This window comes from Entelurus aequoreus, linkage group LG24 (assembly GCF_033978785.1).
Source record: "Entelurus aequoreus isolate RoL-2023_Sb linkage group LG24, RoL_Eaeq_v1.1, whole genome shotgun sequence".
In the NCBI taxonomy this organism is placed as follows: domain Eukaryota; kingdom Metazoa; phylum Chordata; class Actinopteri; order Syngnathiformes; family Syngnathidae; genus Entelurus; species Entelurus aequoreus.
The window spans coordinates 7,528,445-7,552,798 of NC_084754.1; the positions used below are offsets into that span (position 1 = coordinate 7,528,445).

The following is a 24,354-nucleotide window of genomic DNA, read 5'->3' on the forward strand; positions in this document are numbered from 1 at the left end:
TCCCCGTTTGAATAAAAAAAATTCATTTCAGTAGGCCTTTAAATCTATTGAATGGACTAATAATAACATAAATAATGTCTCTACATTTGCAAATCCAGCTTGGAAAAAAATAGCTGTCACAAAATATTAATGTAATAATGTAAATAATAAATATAGTAATTCAACAGGCAACAAATATCCATATGTGCTCATGAAAAAACCCCAATAAAAACCTGGATATTTAAAAAACAAACAAAAAAAAAAAAACAGGACGGCAAGGCCAGGACGTGCAAACAGGACATATCCCCGGAAAACAGGACGTTTGGTCACCCTATTGTTGTGGTGTATACATAAAGATGAAAAAATACTTTATAGTTTGACTATAATACAGAGTATAATACAATGCATGCAATCCTGTTAGTCAGTCAGACCCTTTTGAAAGAAAAGGAAAGTGAAAGGGAGATGTAAGGGGAAATTAGATCTTACAATTCTCATAAAAGGTGGAAACACCAATCAACATTTGCTGCATGCGGTCCAAGCTGTTCAAACATCATCATCATCAAGTATAAAGAGGGTCTAGTTCAGGGGTCACCAACCTTTTTGAAAGCAAGAGCTACTTCTTGGGTACTGATTAATGCGAAGGGCTACCAGTTTGATACACACTTAAATAAATTGCCAGAAATAGCCAATTTGCTCAATTTACCTTTAACTCTATGTTATTATTAATAATTAATGATATTTACACTTAGTTGAACAGTTTAAAAGAGGAGAAAACACGAAAAAAATGACAATAAAATTTTGAAACATAGTTTATTTTCAATTTCGACTCTTTAAAATTCAAAATTCAACCGAGAAAAAGAAGAGAAAAACTAGCTAATTCGAATCTTTTTATGGAACATCATTAGTAATTTATCCTGATTAAGATTAATTTTAGAATTTTGATGACATGTTTTAAATAGGTTAAAATCCAATCTACACTTTGTTAGAATATATAACAAATTGGACCAAGCTATATTTCTAACAAAGACAAATCATTATTTCTTCTAGATTTTCCAGAACAAAATTTTTAAAAGAAATTCAAAAGACTTTCAAATAAGATTTAAATTTGATTCTACAGATTTTCTAGATTTGCCAGAATACATTTTTTTGAATTTTAATCATAAGTTTGAAGAAATATTTCACAAATATTATTTGTCGAAAAAACAGAAGCTAAAATGAAGAATTAAATTAAAATGTATTTATTATTCTTTACAATAAAAAAAAAAAATTTACTTGAACATTGATTTAAATTGTCAGGAAAGAAGAGGAAGGAATTTAAAAGGTAAAAAGGTATATGTGTTTAAAAATCCTAAAATCATTTTTAAGGTTGTATTTTTTCTCTAAAATTGTCTTTCTGAAAGTTATAAGAAGCAAAGTAAAAAAAATAATGAATTTATTTAAACAAGTGAAGACCAAGTCTTTAAAATATTTTCTTGGATTTTCAAATTCTATTTGAGTTTTGTCTCTCTTAGAATCAAAAATGTCGGGCAAAGCGAGACCAGCTTGCTAGTAAATAAATACAATTTAAAAAATAGAGGCAGCTCACTGGTAAGTGCTGCTATTTGAACTATTTTTAGAACAGGCCGGCGGGCTACTCATCTGGTCCTTACGGGCTAAATGGTGCCCGCGGGCACCGCGTTGGTGACCCCTGGTCTAGTTAGTAAAGATGAGTAACAGGAAGTACGCTAATCAACCTTCAAATTATGGCTGACATTGTCAAAACGATTTACTAAGTGATAAACTACTCCATTAGCTTTGTACTAAAAACAACAAAACTAATCAAGCGTCTCCATGAGTAAATGACCGGACACAAAATGTATTTGGTTTTGGTAATGACCTTTTAAAAAGGTCCGCTCTAGACTCAAACATGCAGAGACACATTCCAATGGGCCCCAAACCCAAGAAGTTGTCTCTTGTACAAACCCCAAAAACCAGTGAAGTTGGCACGTTGTGTAACTAGTAAATAAAAACAGAATACAATGATTTGCAAATCCTTTTCAACTTATATTCAATTGAATAGACTGCAGCGAGAATATATCTAATGTTCAAACTGAGAAACTTTGCAAATAATCATTAACTTTTCAAATTTAATGGCAGCGACACATTGCAAAAAAAGTTGGCACAGGGGCATTTTACGGACCGTAGATGGTGAAATCCCAAAATTCCTTGCAATAGCTCTTTGAGAAATGTTGTTCTTAAACTGTTGGACAATTTGCTCACGCATTTGTTCACAAAGTGGTGACCCTCGCCCCATCCTTGTTTGTGTACGACCGAGCATTTCATGGAAGCCGATTTCATACCCAATCATGGCACCCACCTGTTCCCAATTAGCCTGTTCACCTGTGGGATGTTCCAAATAAGTGTTTGATGGGCATTCCTCAACTTTCTCAGTCTTTTTTGCCACTTGTGCCAGCATCAAATTCCAAATGAGCTAATATGGTAATTTTTTTAAATTTTTTTTTTCTCATAAAGAAATACAATCATGTGTGCTTACGGACTGTATCCCTGCAGACTGTATTGATCTATATTGATATATAATGTATATATTGTGTTTTTTATGCTGATTTAATAAAAATACAAAATTTAACATTTGTTTTATTTTTTATTTTTTTTATTTCTTGTGCGGCCCGGTACCAATCGGTCCACGGACCGGTACTGGGCCGCGGCCCGGTGGTTGGGAACCACTGATATAGACAATATACTACATACCGGATGAAAAGGCGCACTTAAAATCTTTTTATTTTCTCAAAAATCAACAGTGCACTGCAAAAAGTCAGTGTTAAAAAACAAGGAAAAAAAATACAAACATTAGGGGTATTTTATTTGAAATAAGCAGAATTATCTGCCAATAGAACAAGAAAATTTGGCTTGTCAAGACTTTCCGAAACAAGTAAAATGAGCTAACCTCAATGAACCCAAAAATACCTTAAAATAAGTATATTCTCACTAATAACAACTGTACTACTACATGAGTATGTATTTTCTATTGTTTCATTGAAAACATAACGGCAAAGTCCATTTGGCTGTCATCTGTTTTAATATGAGACAATTGTGTCAAAGTCATGATTTTTTTTTTTTTACATGCTTGAAATAAGAAATGATTACTTTAAAAAAGTAGTTTTATACTTGTGAGTGTTGATGACACAGCTTTGCAACAGTTGATATTCTAGTTTCAAGCATGTTTTACTCAATATAGGTCATCAAATCTCAGCAACAAGCTGTAATATCTTACTGAGATCATTTAGGACCAAAACACTTAAAACAAGTAAAACACTAACATAAAATCTGCTTAGTGAGAAGAATTATCTTATCAGACAGAAAATAAGCAAATATCACCCTTATTTGAGATATTTCATCTTACTTAGATTTCAGTTTTTGCAGTGTGTACCTTATAGCCTGGTGTGCCTAATGTACGTATTAATTCTGAACTCGAACCAATTTTATATGGAACATGGTGTAACGATAAGTGTGACCAGTAGATGGCAGTCACACATAAGAGACAAGTGGACTGCAGGTTGACGCCTGCTCAATAAATGACGCTAGCAAGCACCGCTCAGTAAGCAAGATCAAAACGATGTTTCATTGAGAATATAGAATATATATATATGGCCCCAAACTTTTTGACTCGGGGGCCACAGTGGGTTCCAAAAATTTGGCTGGGGGCCGGGCTATATATATATATATATATATATATATATATATATATATATATATATATATATATATATATATATATATATATATATATATATACACACTACCGTTCAAAAGTTTGGGGTCACCCAAACAATTTTGTGGAATAGCCTTCATTTCTAAGAACAAGAATAGACTGAATATACGTTAGGTCAGAAAAAAACACAAGAGGCTATATCATCCCTACAAGCCTGTTTCGCAGGGAAACCTGTGAAACAGAAAGGCGTTTTGTATCTGGCAAGGAGGACACTGCTCAAAGAAACTGACTCACAATGCATTTTAGAGTGATTTAGAGGTAGAACGGATTGCTTCCATTAGCAGCATTGTTGGCCACCTAGAATGAGCCAATTAGGGTTGTACGGTATACCGGTACTAGTATAGTACCGCGATACTAATTAATCATATTCGGTACTATACCGCCTCCCTCACCTCCCTCCCTTTTTTTAACAAGCATGACGGTGCGTCGTCGTGTCGTGGCATTGCTGGGTTTACGGGCAGACGAGCATGTTCGGCAGCGCACAATCACAGAGTACTTACAAGCAGACACAGTGTGTAGACAGAAAAGGGAGAAAAGATGCATTTTGGCTTAAAAACTAACGATAAAGGTGAAGTTATAACACTGAAACGCCCTCAGGAAGAGATATGCTTTAAGACTTGGCTAGTTAGCTAGCGGCTAAAATCCATCCACAGTCGGCAGTGTTTTAGCTACTTCTAAATCACTAATCCTCGCCTCCATGGCGACAAATAAAGTGGGTTTCTTACAAGTATCATCCCTGCAGGACGAGGAATAGCTCCACACCGTAGAAAGATATGATACCGTATTTCCTTGAAGAGCCGCCGGAGCGCTAATTAATTTAAAACCTCTTCTCACTCCTGCGTTTACCAAAAGAATGCGGGATTGGCAAGCATGCGCTAATTATTTTAAAACCTCTTCTCACTCCGACGCTTACCTTATCATGAAAATCACATTTATTAAAAAAAAACGTTATTATGGTCTTACCTTTATGTATAAATGAGTCCATGCGCAGCTCCTATAGAAGTCTTCCTTATCTTTCTTCAGTTTTAAAAGTCTCTCTGTCTCGATGGAGATATTCCTTTAAGTATTACCTCCTGCTTCGATTGAAAGCCCAGTTTAGAAAACTGTTTTATTTAAGATATGTAATCCTCCATGGTAAAAGTGCAAGCAAACAATGGCTGCTCACTCTTGCTGCGTGTTGTCTTCTTCTGCAGCACCGGTCTTCTGCAGTACCAGCAGTCGCAAGAAGGATCACTAGCGCCCCCTACCACCAGGAGGCGGAAGTCATTTAATGACTCATATTTGACCCGGCGGAAGTGCCAAGCATGCGCTAATTATTTTGCGAAACGAGTTTGACCCGGCTGTAATTCTAGGCAGGCGAATACTATATTCCCGGCGGCAATTCAAGGAAATACGGTATCTAACCGCTAACAGCAAGCTAGCACCCCTGCATGTAAACAAATGCCATGGGTGGATCTACACCTAACATCCACTGTAATGATACCAAGTAAAGGAGCGTATCTAGTCGATACTACTATGATTACATCGATATTAAACATTTTTTATATTATGTTTATAAACTCAGGAAATATGTCCCTGGACACATAAAGACTTAAATTATGACCATTGGCACTACTTGGTATCGGATCGATACCTAAATTTGTGGTATCGGACTACAATGGCGGACGCATGCACATTTTCAGGACTCATGCAGATCCCAAATACACATCAGCAGGTACCAGAAGGTAAAAAAAAGTTGGTTATGCATAATATTGCGAAACAAAACACCAGATAATATGTCTGCTAATAGGTGACATTTTACAAACACCATAGTCATACTTGTATGTTTGATGCGCCGATAATTCATTATCCAGATTTTTGAGCACCGTGTGTAATGTTTTATATTCTCAATGAAACATTTGAAGTTTTGGTGTTGTTTACTGGCGTCATATTGCAGTTTACAAGTACCTCTTATGTATGACTGCCATCTACTGGTCACACTTATCATTACACCATGTGCCAAATAAAAATTGCTTCGAGGTCGGTAAGCACAACCAGAATTATTCCGTACATTAGGCGCACCTGGTTATAAGGCGCACTGTCGATTTTTGAGAAAATGAAATAATTTTAAGTGCGCCTTACAGTCTGGAAAAATACGGAACTGATTCACACAATAGTATAAGTTAGTAACTGGGAATTGGTTTTCAAGGTTCACTTACAGCCGCTGAAAAGTCGCTCAATCTAATAGTCCAAAACTAATGTAAAGTATCAAACAACAAAAGAATAAGTGATTATTACTTTTTAACAGAAGTGTAGATAGAAAATGTTGAAATGGAAAATAAGCAGATATTAACAGTAAATGAACAAGTAGATTGATCATTCATTTTCTACCACTTGTCCTTAATAATTTTGACAAAATAATAGAATGAGAAATGACACAAGATGTTACTGCATATGTCAGCAGACTAATTAGTGAACTTTGTTTGTTTACTTACTAATAAAAGACAAGTTGTCTAGTATGTTCACTATTTTATTTAAGAACAAAATTGCAATAACAAACATATGTTTAATGTAGGGCTGCAACGAACGATTAATTTGATAGTCGATTATTACTTCGATTGATCGATTAATAATCGGATAAAAGAGACAAACTACATTTCTATCCTTTCCAGTATTTTATTGAAAAAAAACAGCACACTGGTACCATATTTATTTTGATGATTGTTTCTCAGCTGTTTGTACATGTTGCAGTTTATAAATAAAGGTTTATAAAAAATAAAAAAAAATAAAAAAAATAATAATTTGCCTCTGCGCATAGCATAGATCCAACAAATCGATGACTAAATTAATCGCCAACTATTTTTATAATCGATTGTAATCGATTAGTTGTTGCAGCCCTAGTTTAATGTACCCTAAAAATGTTTTTTAAAATAAAGCTAATAATGTGATTTTTTTGTGGTGCCCTTTATTTACAAAAGTATCGAAAAGTACCGAAAAGTATCGAAAAAATATTATCGGAACGTAAAAATAGTTGTTAAAACAAAGCTTTTTTGTAATGGTCCCCTTTATTTACAAAGTATCGAAAAGTATTGAAATACATTTTGGTACCGGTACCAAAATATTGGTATCGGGACAACCCTAGAGCCGATTACAAATTACAATGCCCCCCCCAAAAAACAAAAAACATACATAAATGTGTTCTTTGCTCTCATAAGGATTGTGAACGATGCAGTGAAGTTTCCCTTGAAATGAATACGTGAACTTAACTCAAAGTCGCTTCCGATCGGACCAGCCATAGAAATCCCCAAGAGCGACATGACGAGCAAATAACAAAACAAAAACATCCGCATGACCCACCAGTGAGCATACTTTACACAACCAGGAAGACATACGAGCAGTTCTTGCAGCCCTATACAATTAAATACAATTGCTTGCACTCCCTTTAAGGACTTTCCCAGACCCAAGTGCTTTCCGTATCAATACGGTTTCAAGCTCCCTCCCTCGCCTGCAGTGCTGGGCTATCATATCTGGCCTCTTTGTGCACGGAGGGGATTTCCAGCCAGTGAAACGGTGAGCTCGTTGGGAATGGGCAATCGACCTCTGGGCAGATTTTTTTTTTTTTTTTTTTTTTAAACCATGTGGGAAGATAGCGCTAAATGTAGGCACACAGTCCCCTTTGCCACACTTTTTCTTGTCTTTTTTTTGGACACGACACAGTGACACAATGGCATGGAATTGAAATGACTTCATTTTAGGATCTTCTGGCCAGTCGGACCCTCACATTGAAGCGTGGAAATGACGAAATGTGACAATGTGCCAATACTGTACAGTCTGCCCCTTTTCCAAGGCCGACAAACAAATACCAACAAGTCCAGACATCATGGGCTAATCTCAAATAGGTGTTAGGGCAGGGGTCTCAAACTACACATACCTGGAGTATTTACTTCAGAATCATGTGATTAAATCTGTAAACTACAAACCCCAAAACTAGTGAAGTTGGCACGTTGTTTAAATCGAAAATAGCCCGGCCCCCGGCCCAAATTTTTTTAACCCAATGCGGCCCCCCCCCCCCGAGTCAAAAAGTTTGGGGACCCCTGTTGTGAAGTGAAGTGAATTATATTTATATAGCGCTTTTTCTCTAGTGACTCAAAGCGCTTTACATAGTGAAACCCCATATCTAAGTTACATTTAAACCAGTGTGGGTGGCACTGGGAGCAGGTGGGTAAAGTGTCTTGCTCAAGGACACAACGGCAGTGACTAGGATGGCGGAAGCGGGGATCGAACCTGGAACCCTCAAGTTGCTGGCACGGCCACTCTACCAACCGAGCTATACCGCCCCGTTCTATATTCTCAATGAAACATCGTTTTGATCTTGCCCACTGAGCGGTGCTTGCTAGCGTCATTTATTGAACAGGCGTCAACCTGCAGTCCACGTGTGTCTCTTATGTGTGACTGCCATCTACTGGTCACACTTATCGTTACACCATGTACCATATAAAATTGGTTTGAGGTCAGTCGGCACAACTAGAATTATTAAATACATTAGGCACATAGGGTAATAAGGCAATCGATTTTTGAGAAACTAAAAATGATTTTAAGTATTTTTTAAATTGTATTTATTTACTAGCAAGCTGGTCTCACTTTGCTCAACATTTTTAATTCTAAGAGAGACAAAACTCAAATAGAATTGGAAAATCCAAGAAAATATTTTAAAGACTTGGTCTTCACTTGTTTAAATAAATTCATTAATTTTTTTACTTTGCTTCTTAAAACTTTCAGAAAGACAATTTTAGAGAAAAAAAATACAACCTTAAAAATGATTTTAGGATTTTTAAACACATATACCTTTTTACCTTTTAAATTCCTTCCTCTTCTTTCCTGACAATTTAAATCAATGTTAAAGTAATTTTTTTTTTTTTTATTGTAAAGAATAATAAATACATTTTAATTTAATTCTTCATTTTAGCTTCTGTTTTTTCGATGAAGAATATTTGTGATATATTTCTTCAAACTTATTATGATTAAAATTTAAAAAAAATATTCTGGCATATCTAGAAAATCTGTAGAATCAAATGTAAATCTTATTTCAAAGTCTTTTGAATTTCTTTTAAAATTTTTGTTCTGGAAAATCTAGAAGAAATAATGATTTGTCTTTGTTAGAAATATAGCTTGGTCCAATTTGTTTTATATTCTAACAAAGTGTAGATTGGATTTTAACCTATTTAAAACATGTCATCAAAATTCTAAAATTAATCTTAATCAGGAAAAATTACTAATGATGTTCCATAAATTATTTTTTTAATTTTTTCCAAAAGATTCAAATTAGCTAGTTTTTCTCTTCTTTTTTTCGGTTGAATTTTGAATTTTAAAGAGTCGAAATTGAAGATAAACTATGTTTCCAAATTTAATTGTCATTTTTTTCGTGTTTTCTCATCTTTTAAACCGTTCAATTAAGTGTAAATATCATTAATTATTAATAATAACATAGAGTTAAAGGTAAGGCTATTTCTGGCAATTTATTTAAGTGTGTATCAAACTGGTAGCCCTTCGCATTAATCAGTACCCAAGAAGTAGCTCTTGGTTTCAAAAAGGTTGGTGACCCCTGATCTATATTTATATATAATGTATATATTGTGTTTTTTTATGTTAATTAAATTTTTTTTTAAATTATAATAATTTTTTTTTAATTTTTTCTTGTGCGGCCCGGTGGTTGGGGACCACTGGTCTATATCACGCAGCCCTTAGTACAAACCCCAAAACCAGTGAAGTTGGCACGTTGAGTAAATGGTAAATAAAAACAGAATACAATGATTGGCAAATCCTTTACAACCTATATTCAATTGAATAGACTGCAAAGACAAGATACTTAACGTTCGAACTGGAAAACGTAATTTTTTTCAAATATGAGCTCATTTGGAATTTGATGCCTGCAACATGTTTCCAAAAAAGCTGGCACAAGTGGCAAAAAAGACTGAGCAAGCTGAGGAATGCTCATCAAACACTTATTCGGAACATCCCACAGGTGAACAGGCTAATTGGGAACAGGTGGGTGCCATGATTGGGTGTAAAAGCAGCTTCCATGAAATGCTCAGTCATTCACAAACAAGGATGGGGCGAGGGTCACCACTTTGTGAACAAATGCGGGAGCAAATTGTCGAACAGTTTAAGAACATTTCTCAACCAGCTATTGCAAGGAATTTAGGGATTTCACCATCTAAAGGTCTGTACTATCATCAAAAGGAGAAAATCACTGCACGTAACATTGAATGCCCGTGACCTTGGATCCCTCAGGCGATACTGCATCAAAAAGCGACATCAATGTGTAAAGAATATCACCACATGGGCTCAGGAATACTTCAGAAAACCACTGTTAGTAACTAAAGTTTGTCGCTACACCTGTAAGTGCAACATAAAACTCTACTATGCAAAGTAACAGCCATTTATCAACAACACCCAGAAACACTCCCTGGGCCCGAGCTAATTTTTGAACAGTTTAAGAACAACATTTCTCAACCAGCTATTGCAAGGAATTTCAGGATTACAACATCTACGGTCCGTAATATCATCAAAAGGTTCAGAGAATCTGGAGAAATCACTGCACGTAAGCGATGATATTACGGACCTTCGATCCCTCAGGCGGTACTGCATCAACAAGTGACATCAGTGTGTAAAGGATATCACCACATGGGCTCCGGAACACTTCAGAAAACCACTGTCAGTAACTAAAGTTTGTCGCTACATCTGTAAGTGCAAGTTAAAACTCTACTATGCAAAGCGAAAGCCATTTATCAACAACACCCAGAAACGCCACCAGCTTCGCTGTGCCCGAGCTCATCTAAGATGGACTGATGCAAAGTGTAAAAGTGTTCTGTGGTCTGACGAGTCCACATTTCAAATTGTTTTTCGAAACTGTTAATTTATAAAACAGAACTATTCGATTTAGTGTATGAAGGGATCATTAAGATTGGATACGGTGTATAAATGATTAAATTCTATAGTTGACATTTGTTGATGTACACTTTCTTTCTTACACCAAAAAACAACTTTCTGTGCATTCCTTCCTGTGTGTGAGCTGCTTAACGCTGGCCGAATAAGGAGTACAGTATTTTTCGTACCATAGGGCACACCGGATTATAAGGCGCACTGCCGATGGGCGGGTCTATTCAGGTCTATTCTCATACAAAAGTCGCACCGGATTATAAGGCGCATTAAAGGGGTCATATTATGATTTTTTTTTCTAAATTTAAAATATTATCTTGGCCCAATAATGCAACATCAACGCCGGAAATGTGTCACGTGAAAAACCGACCGGAACCCTCTATTAACTAAAGTTCCGTGGGTGAATAACGTTCACTCCAGTTTTTAGCGCTTTGATAGCTAGTCTACTGACAGATATAAGTAAGAACTTTACGCTACTTTATCTTAGAAATGGCAACAGCGGAAGATGAATGCCACATAAGAAGGTAGAGAAAAAGAAGAAGCTTATGACTACGGTGTCGGCACGGACTACAATGGCGGACATGCGCACATTTTCAGGACTTATGCAGATCCCAAATACACATCAGCAGGTACCAGAAGGTAAGAAAAGTTGGTTTTGCATAATATTGCGAAACAAAACACCAGGTAATATGTCTGCTAATAGGTACCATTTTGCGGTCCTTATACACACACCATAATAATACTGGTATGTTTAATGCGCCGACAATCCATCAAGCGGTGCGGCTTCATAGCTTACCGAAGTCGTATCGAAAACATTTTCACAGATTTTTAAGCGCCGTGTGTAATGTTGTGTATTCTCAAAGGAACATTTTAAAGTTTTGGTGTTGTTTACTGGCGTCATATTGCAGTCTACACGTATCTCTTACGTGTGACTGCCATCTACCGGTCACACCATGTACCAAATAAAATTGCTTCGAGGTCGGTAAGCAGAACCAGAATATTTCCGTACATTCTGCGATTTTTGAGAAAATGAAAGGATTTGAAGTGCGCCTTAAAGTCCGAAAAATACGCTACGGATTGACACAATAGTATATGTTAGTAACTAACTGGTAATTGGTTTTCAAGGTTCACTTATAACCGCTGAAAAAGTCGCTCAACCATATAGTGAACTGGAAAATAAGAGACCTATGGAGTTTAACTAGTGTTTTCGGAATGGAAGTACACGTACTTATAAAACCTTAGTTCAACTTCAATCAATCAATCAATCAATGTTTATTTATATAGCCCTAAATCACAAGTGTCTCAAAGGGCTGCACAAGCCACGACGGCATCCTCGGTTCAGAGCCCACATAAGGGCAAGGAAAAACTCACAACCCAGTGGGATGTCAATGTGAATGACTATGAGAAACCTTGGAGAGGACCGCGGATGTGGCACGTGTACCACGAGTGATCTGGTGCTACGCCAAATAATCACTTGATTAAATTGCAGTGTTTTTTTCCTATATTAAAAACAAACAAACAGTGTTACTGTTCAAACTGTGTGTAATGTTACCATGGCCCAATATTAAATATACTTGTTAAATAACACTTCTACTACGCTACCGTATTTTAATGTTGGGCATTATGGTAGTGCTTGGAGAGCCAAGATTTTTCCGAGATGGTAAAAAGTTTGAGAGCCACTGGTTTAAAAGCACATACAGTACATGTGAAGTGTACATTGTGTTGCTATCTCCATGAATGAATGAATGAATGATGATGATCTTCACATTGCCCAGCGGTGAAACCCTGTTTGTGGGTTTGTGTGTGTCTGAGATGTGCATACTTGTGTGGCTTTTCCTGGAAATGAAGCTTTATCGCTTTTTTTTATTTTAAATTTTTTTTACTTCAGATAGTGTTTATCATGTTTTTTAAACATTCCCCTTCAGTTTGGTATAAAATGTATTTGCAGACTTAGATAATAGCAATTGCAAGTGAACAACAGTGAAGATCGGATGAAACCCTTTCAAACAGACAATGCAACATTCGATCGGGATCAAGTTATGTAGAATTATTACTTATCTATTTTTAGTGCTCATGTGACATTTTAATGAAATACAAGCATTTTTCTAGAGAATTTATATAGACATTTTTGAAGGAACAAATATTTATACACAAACTAGATAAGATTTTTTTTTGTTGAGTTAGTGCAAACTTAAGAAGAAGAAATAAATACTATCGTATTTTGTTCACGGTAAATAAATAAATAAGCACCAAAAAACAAGAACAAACAATTTCGCCCTTCCATTAGGCTACTTTTAGTCAAAAAGGTGCTTCTATTGCAAACATAAATATCCTCCATTTGTTTCTAAATATATTGTCCATTTTAGCCATCTTTTCTAGAACAGGTCTTTCCTTAAATGTAATATGAGTTATTTTCTTCATTATTCATATTTATTTTATAGTAAAATGAGAAGAATATAACCACAGATTTTGAGTTGGAGGTTCGAGCAGTGTAAAAAAAAAAAAAGTTACTGTAAGTTCCCTAATACTAAAGATGTATACACATATATATGTTTATATATACATATACATGTATATTTACATATACTTATATATATACATATATATGTATGGAAACATTCTATATATACACGTATATATATATATATATATATATATATATATATATATATATATATATATATATATATATATATACACATATATATATATATATACACACATATATATACACGTATATATATATATATATATATAAATATATATATATATATATATATACAGTTATATGTATATATACTGTATATACGTATGTATGCATATATATATATATATATATATATATATATATATATATATATATATACACACGTACATATATATGCATACATACATATATACAGTATATATACATACATACGTATATATACATACATATATATGTATATATTTATACATACATATATACAGTACGTATATATACATACATATAACTGTGTATATATATATATATATATATATATATACATACATATATACAGTACGTATATATATACATACACATACATATAACTGTATATATATATATACATATACTGTAACTGTATATATATATATATACACACACATATAACTGTATATATATACACATACATATATATATACTGCATATATATACATATATACATATACATACATACTGTATGTACTGTTTCCATATTAAGGTTTCAAGGGAAATAAGGTACTCGTACCAATAAGAGGCAGAGGCAAAAAACATCATTTTATGACGAATGTGCCACCGTTTTTGTTGACAAATGTAAACAAGCGTTTGTCTGATCTGCAGTCGATAAAACATGTAATGTTGAGCATCATTTCAAAGCATTCATGTTTTCACTTCACAATGTAAGAAACACTAGAAATAAATATATTCTAAAATGCAAAGGAGATGAACAAAATTATGAGTTTAGTTTTAATTAGGAGTTATTTCAAATTATGGCATCACACGATAATCCGATCATGAAAAATAGCTGCTAACTACCGTATTTCCCGGACTATAGAGTGCACCAGGATATAAGCCGGATATACAAATTTTTTTTTCCATATATTAGCCGCAGCGGATTGTAAAATATACGCTTTGAAATGAGTTATTTACATAGAAAGATTCTGTTAACGTTTATTTACATCCCTTAATTGTTTCCAAACGGTATCTCTAAAACGGCTGATTTAGCAACAGAGAGGTCATCGTAGCTGCGGAAGCGAGCTCTCCAATCACCTGAATTTACCGTAAGATAATATTTTTTTTAAATTGTTGCAATGAGATGAGATTACTGTGTGGTAGGTGGGTTAGAGTGAACAAAATCAAGCGCCCCTGCCTCGTAGGAGGTCCTAAACTGTCCCTAAGATCACCGGACCTCACGGTGTAAGCTAGGGTTGTACGGTATACCGGTATTAGTATAGTACCGCGATACTAATGAATCATATCCGCCTCTAAAAAGTGCCGGTCCCCCACCCCCCCATCGTGTCATTGCTGATTTACGAGCAGACGAGCATGTTCGGCAGCGCACAATCACAGAGTACTTACAAGCAGACACGGTGTGTAGACAGAAAAGGGAGAATGGACTCAATTTGGCTTAAAAACTAATGATAAAGGTGAAGTTATAACACTGAAACGCCCTCAGGAAGAGATGCTTTAAGACATGGCTAACTAGCTAGTGGCTAACGTCCAGCCGCAGTCTGCAGTGTTTTAGCTACTTCTAAATCACTAATCTTCGCCTCCATGGCGACAAATAAAGTAAGTTTCTTACAAGTATCTTCCCTGCAGGACGAGGAATAGCTAAACATGCTTCACTACACACCATAGCTCACCGGCATGACAATGTAAATAAACGCCATGGGTGGATCTACACCTAACATCCACTGTAATGATACCAAGTACAGGAGCGTATCTAGTCGATACTAATATGATTACATCGATATTTTTTGGCATCACAACATCTTTCGTTTTTTTTAAACAAAGGTATGTCCCTGGTCACATGAGGACTTTGAATATGACCATATCGGATTGATACCCAAATTTGTGGTATCATCCAAAACTAATGTAAAGCATCCAAACAACAGAAGAATATGTGATTATTACTTTTTAACAGAAGTGTAGATAGAACATGTTAAAAGAGAAAGTAAGTAGATATTAACAGTAAATGAACAAGTAGATTAATAATTCATTTTCTACCACTTGTCCTTAATAACTTTGACAAAATAATAGAATGATAAATGACACAATATGTTACTGCATATGTCAGCAGACTAATTAGGAGCATTTGCTTGTTTACTTACTAATAAAAGACAAGTTGTCTTGTATGTTCACTATTTTATTTAAGGACAAACTTGCCATAAGAAACATACACTACCGTTCAAAAGTTTGGGGTCACATTGAAATGTCCTTATTTTTTGAAGGAAAAGCACTGTACTCTTCAATGAAGATAACTTTAAACTAGTCTTAACTTTAAAGAAATACACTCTATACATTGCTAATGTGGTAAATGACTTTTCTAGCTGCAAATGTCTGGTTTTTGGTGCAATATCTACATAGGTGTATAGAGGCCCAATTCCAGCAACTATCACTCCAGTGTTCTAATGGTACAATGTGTTTGCTCATTGGCTCAGAAGGCTAATTGATGATTAGAAAACCCTTGTGCAATCATGTTCACACATCTGAAAACAGTTTAGCTCGTTACAGAAGCTACAAAACGGACCTTCCTTTGAGCAGATTGAGTTTCTGGAGCATCACATTTGTGGGGTCAATTAAACGCTCAAAATGGCCAGAAAAAGAGAACTTCCATCTGAAACTCGACAGTCTATTCTTGTTCTTAGAAATGAAGGCTATTCCACAAAATTGATTGGGTGATCCCAAACTTTTGAACGGTAGTGTATGTTTAATATACCGGAAGATTTATTGGTAAAATAAAGCCAATAATGCGATCTTTTGTGGCCACCTTTATTCAGAAAAGTATCAAAAAGTACCGAAATACATTTTGGTACCGGTACCAAAATATTGGTATGGGGACAACACAAGTGTAAACCATCACGGCGCCGGCCATGCAGGACTTCTTTACTTATCAAAGGGAGACGTCCTGGGTTCCGCCCGAACTAAATGCCCTGCAAACACTACGCCAGGAAAATAAAAAGAAAGGGTTTTAACACATCAGACCTCACTAACCACCCAGAATATTGGTCTTGAGAAGAAGGAAGTTACTGGTATCAGCTTGAAAAAAAAAACATACCTCATTTTAATACAAATAACCACACTTTATTCATGCTCTAAAAAACAAGCTTATTTAGTCGGTTCGAGTTGATATAAACTATAAAAAAATGTTACAAAAATACATAGCTTTTGGCTCTCAAAAGAAACAATTTCAGAGATCCCTGATGTAGAAGGTCTTATCTTATGGACCAGATACAGTTGGAGTACTTTTCTACGAGCAAAAACCTAATCAAACATCTCAATGCCTGAATTGCTAAAAAACAAAATCATGTAGGGCCTGCGTCAGTCATTAACGAGCAGACATAAGGTTAATCAGATCTACTCTGCAAATGCAGAAAACCCCAGCTGCACAGAAACCATTCTTCCCCTAACAGACTTGTAATTGCAGGGAGACAGACGGACAGATGCAGCTCACAAAACAAGTTGTGAAGAGGAATGCCGCCATTTGGCATATACAGTACAACAGATGAATGGCTTTTGTTGAGGGGTTTCACCGGGCCTGGTTGACAGAGGGCTAAAGTCAGCGCTCCCCCGGCCCAGCAGACAGACGAGACAAAGACAGACCAGTGTATTTCACCCCGGTTTTTCTCTAGGGGCCTTTTCACTGCTAATCCACTGGGCCTGAGAGGAGCAGCAGGACAGGTCAGTAATACTGCTCCACCTCTGCGGAGGCCCGGGACTTTGGCAGCATTATGACGCCAGATAAAGGAGCTCGACGCTGCCTTCTGTGTCACTCAAGTCACTCTTGTCGGGCTGATGCTGATCCTTGACATTGGACCATTGGAGGCAAGGCTGACAGGTCAGTGGCTCAGTTTGATGGCCAGGTAAGCTTCTTCTGCCGGGCCTGCTGCTCCTAAGTCTTTCCTGGATGGATACTCGCACTACGATGAAAAACAAACATTCTTAACGTCCATAACCACCTCCCGATCCCTGTTTTTGTTTCCGTCTTTGTCCACCACTCTTTCCCAGCTCTGGACCGTACTTCCCGATGCCCTAAATCATCCCAACCCACTTTTTTTCCCCCGAATAGCGAGCACAATGCTTGTGAATCAAAAGCACTCTAAATATGTCACATTCCACATGGTACCTATCTCTGTGGTGGCAGGACTTTCTCACAGAACTTAAACCCTATTTTTCTTTGAATGAGAGTGCTCTATTGTTGTCCGAATTGTCCATCCAAACCCTAGCAACTTCCCCAAATCGGTATGCCGTAGGAATTCCTGGCTCCACTGCCAACTCTAGCTACCTGGTAAAGGGGATTAGGACTGCTTTATACTTTGGTCAAGAATGCGGAATGGCTGAACTTCTGACCAAGTCAGACAGGCTTGACATTCAAAGCCTGTGTTGCAAAATGACGCCTTCAACCTCTGATGCCCATCTCGCCGCAAAAAATAGAATCCACTGTACAGCATATTGATCACATGCCTAATATTTGAAATAAATACATATTTTGTAAAGCCTAACCAGGAACAACCTTCAATAATCAATATAGATCTTTATGGGAGGAGGCATGCAGTTTTTATGATAAACATTCTGATAAAACCATTACCAAAACTACTCCATTGGAATTATTTCATAAGATAATGCGGCCTGCCAAGTCATTGTCTTCTCAGGGCAGATAGGACCAGAGATCGAGACTCAGAGTTGACCTAGCTAAGTCCGAGCATGAATTGGGAAGTGAAGTGAAGTATATTTATATAGCGCTTTTCTCAGAATCAGAATCAGCTTTATTGTCATTACGCAGGGTAACGAGATTGAGGCCATTCCATACAGTGCGATAAAACAAGTGTACACTCTATACAGAGGGTGAAATGAATATGTACATGAATATCGACATGAAACAGGGTGGTTGGTGGAATGGGTTATTGCACCGAAGAGAAGGCACTTATGAGGGTCAATGGGGAAGTCTGTTCAGGGTGGTTATGGCCCTGGGGAAGAAGCTGTTTTTTAGCCTGTTCGTCTTAGTTTTAATGCACCTGTAGCGCTTCCCAGAGGGCAGCAGGTGGAACAGGTCAGAGCCAGGGTGGGTGCTGTCCTTGATGATGGCACTGGCTCTAGATGTCCATCAGACATGTCCATCTCTAGTGACTCAAAGCGCTTTTACATAGTGAAACCCAATATCTAAGTTACATTTAAAACAGTGTGGGCGGCACTGGTAGCAGGTGGGTAAAGTGCCTTGCCCAAGGACACAACGGCAGTGACTAGGATGGCAGAAGCGGGGATCGAACCTGGAACCCTCAAGTTGCTGGCACGGCCACTCTACCAACCGAGCTATACCGCCCCATTGATGAATTGATGAAGCCTTCTTGACTGAGTGGCAAAACGTCTCCAAGAACTATCTGAACAGTCCCGTTGCGATCCATTCAATGTCCAGAAAATAGTGTACCGTATTTTCCGGACTATAAGGCGCACTTAAAATATATTTGTTGTTCTCAAAACTCGACAGTGCACCTTATAACCCGGTTTTGCTTACCGACCTCGAAGCAATTTTATTTGGTACATTGTGTAATAAGTGTGACCAATAGATTGCAGTCAAACATTAGAGATACGAGTAAACTGCAATACGATGGCAATATGACTCAAGTAAACAGCACCAAAATTGTATATGTTCCATTGAAAATATAGAACATGTACTGTGCTTCAACATACGAGTATTATTATGGTGTGTGTGTAAGGTAAGACATTATCTGGTGTTTTGTTTCGCAATATTATGCAAGAGCAACTTTCCTTACCTTCTGATCTGTATTAGGGATCTGCATAAATCCTTAAAAATTGTGCGCTTCTGCCTTTGCAATCTGTGACGACACCGTAGTCGATAAGCTTCTTCTTTTTCTCTATCTTCTTGTTATGGGACATTCATCCTCCGCTGTTGCCATTTCTAATATAAAGTAGTGTAAAGTTCTTACTTATATCTGTCAGTAAACTCTCCATGAAAGCGCTAAAACATACCGGTGTAGTGAGTTTACGTTATTCACCCAAGGAACTTTAGTTATTAGAGAGTTACGATCGGACGTTTTTTCACGGGACACGTTACTGGCGTTGTTGTTTCCGAATGAGGAGATGCTGCTCCGTTATTGATTTAAGTAAAGTCTGAAAGTCATTAAAACAGTTAGCTCCATCAGTTGACTCTTCCTCCACTCCCGTCCTTGACAAAGATGACTGGGAGAAGACGCTGCCGAAGGTGAACCGCATAAATACGACCGCAGGTTGCTGACCCGCGGTTTAACCGTTTGTAGGTATCAAATATGGGTATCCATCAAGTAACTGTAGACACACTTTGAAGGACTACATCTTGACTTCAGCCATGTTATTCTGAGGAATGGATGGAAAGCTCTGGCATACCAATGCTCTACAACAGACCTGGGCAAATTAAGGCCCGGGGGTCACATGCGGCCCGTTAAGCTTTTCAATCTGGCCCGCCGGACATTCCCAAATATTTGTTTAGATCTTTAAGCTGGAAACTGTAGCTACCATTATGATGTGCAGTGATGTTTTCTAATGACCGTAAGTCTTCAACTATAAAAAGTATTTCAATGGTTAGAATCTGTGCTTTTGCATGATATACTAGTTACTATGGTCATCTAATTAGTTACTATGGTCATCTAATTAGTTACTATGGTAATGTAAGTGACAGCAGCTCAGACGAGGCACCAAGCAGTGTGGGTGGGGAGCGTTTCCACAGAGTGTTTCCAGAGCCTGAAATGCGGGTGTCAGGGACAGACGCGGAAGGAGATTTTTACAACAAAGTTCTAAAGCTTAGTAATGTATCAGATATATCAGATAGTAGGTGTTTTGTTTTTTTTACCCTTTGTGTTCATATTTTGCTGTGTTTGTTGCATTTTTATTGATTGTAAAATATATGGATGGGGAGGGGGTGTGACATTCATATGTTGTCAATATTCAGTGTTTTATCCTTCATAGTTAATATTGTAAATCCCACATTCTTTATTTTAATGTACATTCTGGGTGTCTTGTTCAGTGAAAACAATTGAAATTCCATTCCGTTTTTATGGTGGTCTGTCATAACGTTTTTAGCACTCAGACATTATTGAGAGGTTTTGTATTAGTGTTCCTAGAAATAATACCGGCCCCCAGACACATTTTTTTCTCTAAATTTGGCCCCCCGAGTCAAAATAATTGCCCAGGCCTGCTCTACAAAGTGTTTTTATAGATGTGATTTTCACTTTATAGGAACAATGGACAAGCTCAGCTGCTTTATCCTCTTGAGACCTAGCGTCCTCTGCAGTGGACATTTGTGTTTAGAATAACAAGAGTTATTTGTTGTGTCTAATCTGACCAGAGAAATAGACCAAAAACTAATGTCTACTTGGTTGGCAGGAGAATATACTCAAATGGCAGCAAAGTTGGTTCTTTGGACTGTTGTAACTACCTCACCTGCATGTATTTATGTGTCAATTACCTATTTTTTACGTTCGTTTGAACACTAGTCTGTGGTTTAGTCTTTGTGGAGCTCACATTTCATCTGAATTTACAGGACCCACCACCCACCTCTTCAAGTAGTCTGAGTCTGGTTATATTGTGTGCAGGGTTTGGACGAGAACATTTACAATGGATTAAATCAGGGGTGTCCAAACTTTTTCCACTGAGGGCCGTACACGGAAAAATTAAAGCATGTGGGGGCCATGTTGCTATTTTTCATTTTCAAACCATAACAAAATATATGGATTTTTAATTTATTTTACCTTTAGGGGTCCCGGGGACCATAAAGGGTCTCAGTCATTAAAATGTAAAAATAAGTCAGATTATTATTATTTTTTTAATTATTTAACGCTTACAGTAAATTTCAACTTCAAGTTGATATAAAGTAATACAAATTGAAAAAAATGTTTTATGGCTTTTCTGTCAAAAACAACTTCGTTTTTTTATAGTAAAACTGAAATATGCAGTATTTAGTAATTAGAGCCCTAAAAGATCAATAATGCAGGACACCATTGATTTTAATTATTTCATATTTTTGAGTAATCACAGTGAAAAGATAAATAAAAAATCATTAAATATATTTGGGATCCAAAAGGTGCCCCACTCATGAAGTGATACATTTTTAGTAGGTTTTTCTTTTACTTTCAACACTTAAGCTACGAGATCAACTTCAGATATATCTGTCGATTTTATGCTGGAACTATTATTTTGTTTGTTTTATGCGCTTTCGTCAAAGAAAACTTTGATGTTTTTATATGGCTACTACACAACATATGCAATATTTACCACATAAAACATTTTAAAGTGAAATATTTAAAGTAATTGGAGCCCTTAAAATAATTCATTATAACATGGATTTTTTGTCATTACTTTTTTTTTTTGAGCAATGGCAAAAAAAATAAAAATAAAGAAAGACAAAGAAAAAAAAACAGCCTGCATGGCAGCTTTTGTGTCAACATTGCAACTTTTTCTCGTTAGATTTCACCTCATTCCACTTTTTTTAATGTTCTTTTTTATTTTTACAATAGTATTTCCAGAATGTGTGGCGGGCCGGTAAACAATTAGCTGCGGGCCGCAAATGGCCCCCGGGCCGCACTTTGGACACCCCTGGATTAAATGAACCACACTTTGTGACTCTGGACACCCTTCGTTTACGTATTTCGAGGGTAAGGCGAAGCGTTACAAAACAACGGAAAAGTGTTAGTCATAAATGTATCTGGCCATATGCAGGGCAGCATACTTGCGAAGGTGTTCTGCACGCTTCCACACCTCACCTTTCATACCAGTGGTAATGCACACTCAGGCTTGTGGAGGTGCACTGCATGTCTGGATTTCTACCACCACAGTGAATAATTGTATTTGATTACAGAGTAAAGGCATGACGCAAGAAACAATACCTTTGCTTTTTTTGCGTTTCTTCAACGAACACAGGGATTACCATATTGATCTAGTTCGGGGGTCAGCAACCCGCAGCTCTTTATCATCGACCGAGTGGCTCCTTGGAGCTTTTTCAAAAACGGAAAAAGATGGGGGAAAAAATATGTTGTTGTTTTAATAATGTTTCTGTTGGAGGACAAACATAACACACACCTTGCCAATTGTTAGAACGCCCACCGTTTGGTATGTTTCTGTTTATGCTTCACTGATTAGAGTATTTGGCCAGCGCCGTTTTGTCCTACTAATTTTGGCGGTCTTTGAACTCACCGTAGTTAATTTACATGTACAACCTTCTCCGTCGCTGCCACAGAAAGACATGTTTTATGCCACTCCTTTTCTCTCATTTTGTCCACCAAATGTTTTATGCCGTGTGTGAATGCACAAAGGTGAGCTTTGTTGATGTTATTGACTTGCGTAGGGTGCTAATAATCCATGCTAACATGCTATTTAGGCTAGCTGTGTGTACATATTGCATCATTACGCCTCGTTTGTAGGTATATTTGAGTTCAGTTGTCCTTCTGTGTATTTAATTTATATTTGCGTGTCTCATGACACATTATCTGTATGCAATATTGGCTGCATTTCTGATTGTGATGTTGTTCCAGACCACAGCAAACGTTACCCAGCTTGCAAAGATTGTAATAAATCCATTAGAAGAAGACAGCCTGTCCTTTCCTTTAACTTGGGCGCACACATCTATACCTTTGGCAGTTTTAAGCCAGTAATTTCCAGGAGTTATCTCACCCTCTGAGACACTTATAAATGTGTTGCCTTCATTATAACACATAAGGCTTTTAACTTTTTGCGGCTCCAGACAGACTAGTTTTTTGGTTCAATAGGGCTCTTTCAACATGTTGGGATGCCGACCCCTGATCTAGTTCTTCTACACAACCATACCGTACTTACACATTGTAATCAGATTTTATTTTATTTTTTAAACCTGAGGGGCAGCTTGAGCGTGGACGACTAAGGCTCTGGCCCGACACCTAATGCCCTCCTCCTGGCACCAGGGGCCACTGAAAGATTCCTCAGGCCTGTGAAACCAGCCGGCTGTGCAAAGGGTTCAAAGATTTAACAAATTCCAGGGCAGCTCTCAGGGGAGAGTTATTTTGTGAGTGGCCACAAAGTCCTAAAAAAGTCAATATATTTGAGGATCGTAACATTGTATTTACAAAACTTCCATGACGCCAGGTATACCGCGGTTTGACAAAGTTAGCATTATCCAATGCATTTGCGCAATGAATGCCCAACAAACATTTCATGAATGTATAAGCATACAAATTGTTTGTCAATAAATGATATATTAGAAACATGCATTATTTTTTTTTAAATAACACGATATTGTGTACAGTTTGTGCTCAGATGTACGCTGCATTAGGTCGGCGGTCAACAACCCGCGGCTCTATCTTTATCGCCGCCCTAGTGGCTCCCTGGACCTCTTTCAGAGAGGTGTGAAAATGGTAAAAGATGAAGAAAAAAAATGTGTTTTTGTTTTCATATATTTTCTGTAGAACAAACATGACACAAACCTTACTAATTGTTAGAAATCACTGTTAATATTAAACATGCATCACCGATGAGGATTTGGCAGACACCGTTTTGTCCTACTAATTTCAGCGAACCTTGAACTCATCGGAGTTTGTTTACATAAACAACTTTCTCCGATGTTGCCACAGAACGACGTTTTTTTATGCCACTCCTTTGTCTCATTTCGTCCACCAAACGTTTTATGCTGTGCGTGAATGCACAAAGGTGAGCTTTGTTGATTTTATTGATTTGTTGGAGTGCTTATCAGGCATATTCGGTCAATCCATGACTGCAAGCTAATCGATGCTAACATGCTATTTGGGCTAGCTGTTTGTACATAAAGCATCATTATGCCTTGTTTGCAGGTATATTTGAGCTCATTTAATTTCCTTTACTTATGTCCTCTGTGTATTCAAAGGCCTACTGAAAGCCACTACTACCGACCACGCAGTCTGATAGTTTATACATCAATGATGAAATCTTAACATTGCAACACATGCCAATACGGCCGGGTTAACTTATA

At 36.9% G+C, this 24,354-nt stretch overlaps 1 protein-coding gene across 4 annotated transcripts in view; it reads right to left on the reverse strand.

The window, feature by feature from the left end:
* Nucleotides 1-24,354, reverse strand: part of LOC133641945 (uncharacterized) — a 480,284-nt gene that overhangs the window by 305,482 nt on the left and 150,448 nt on the right. The window lies entirely within an intron of this gene.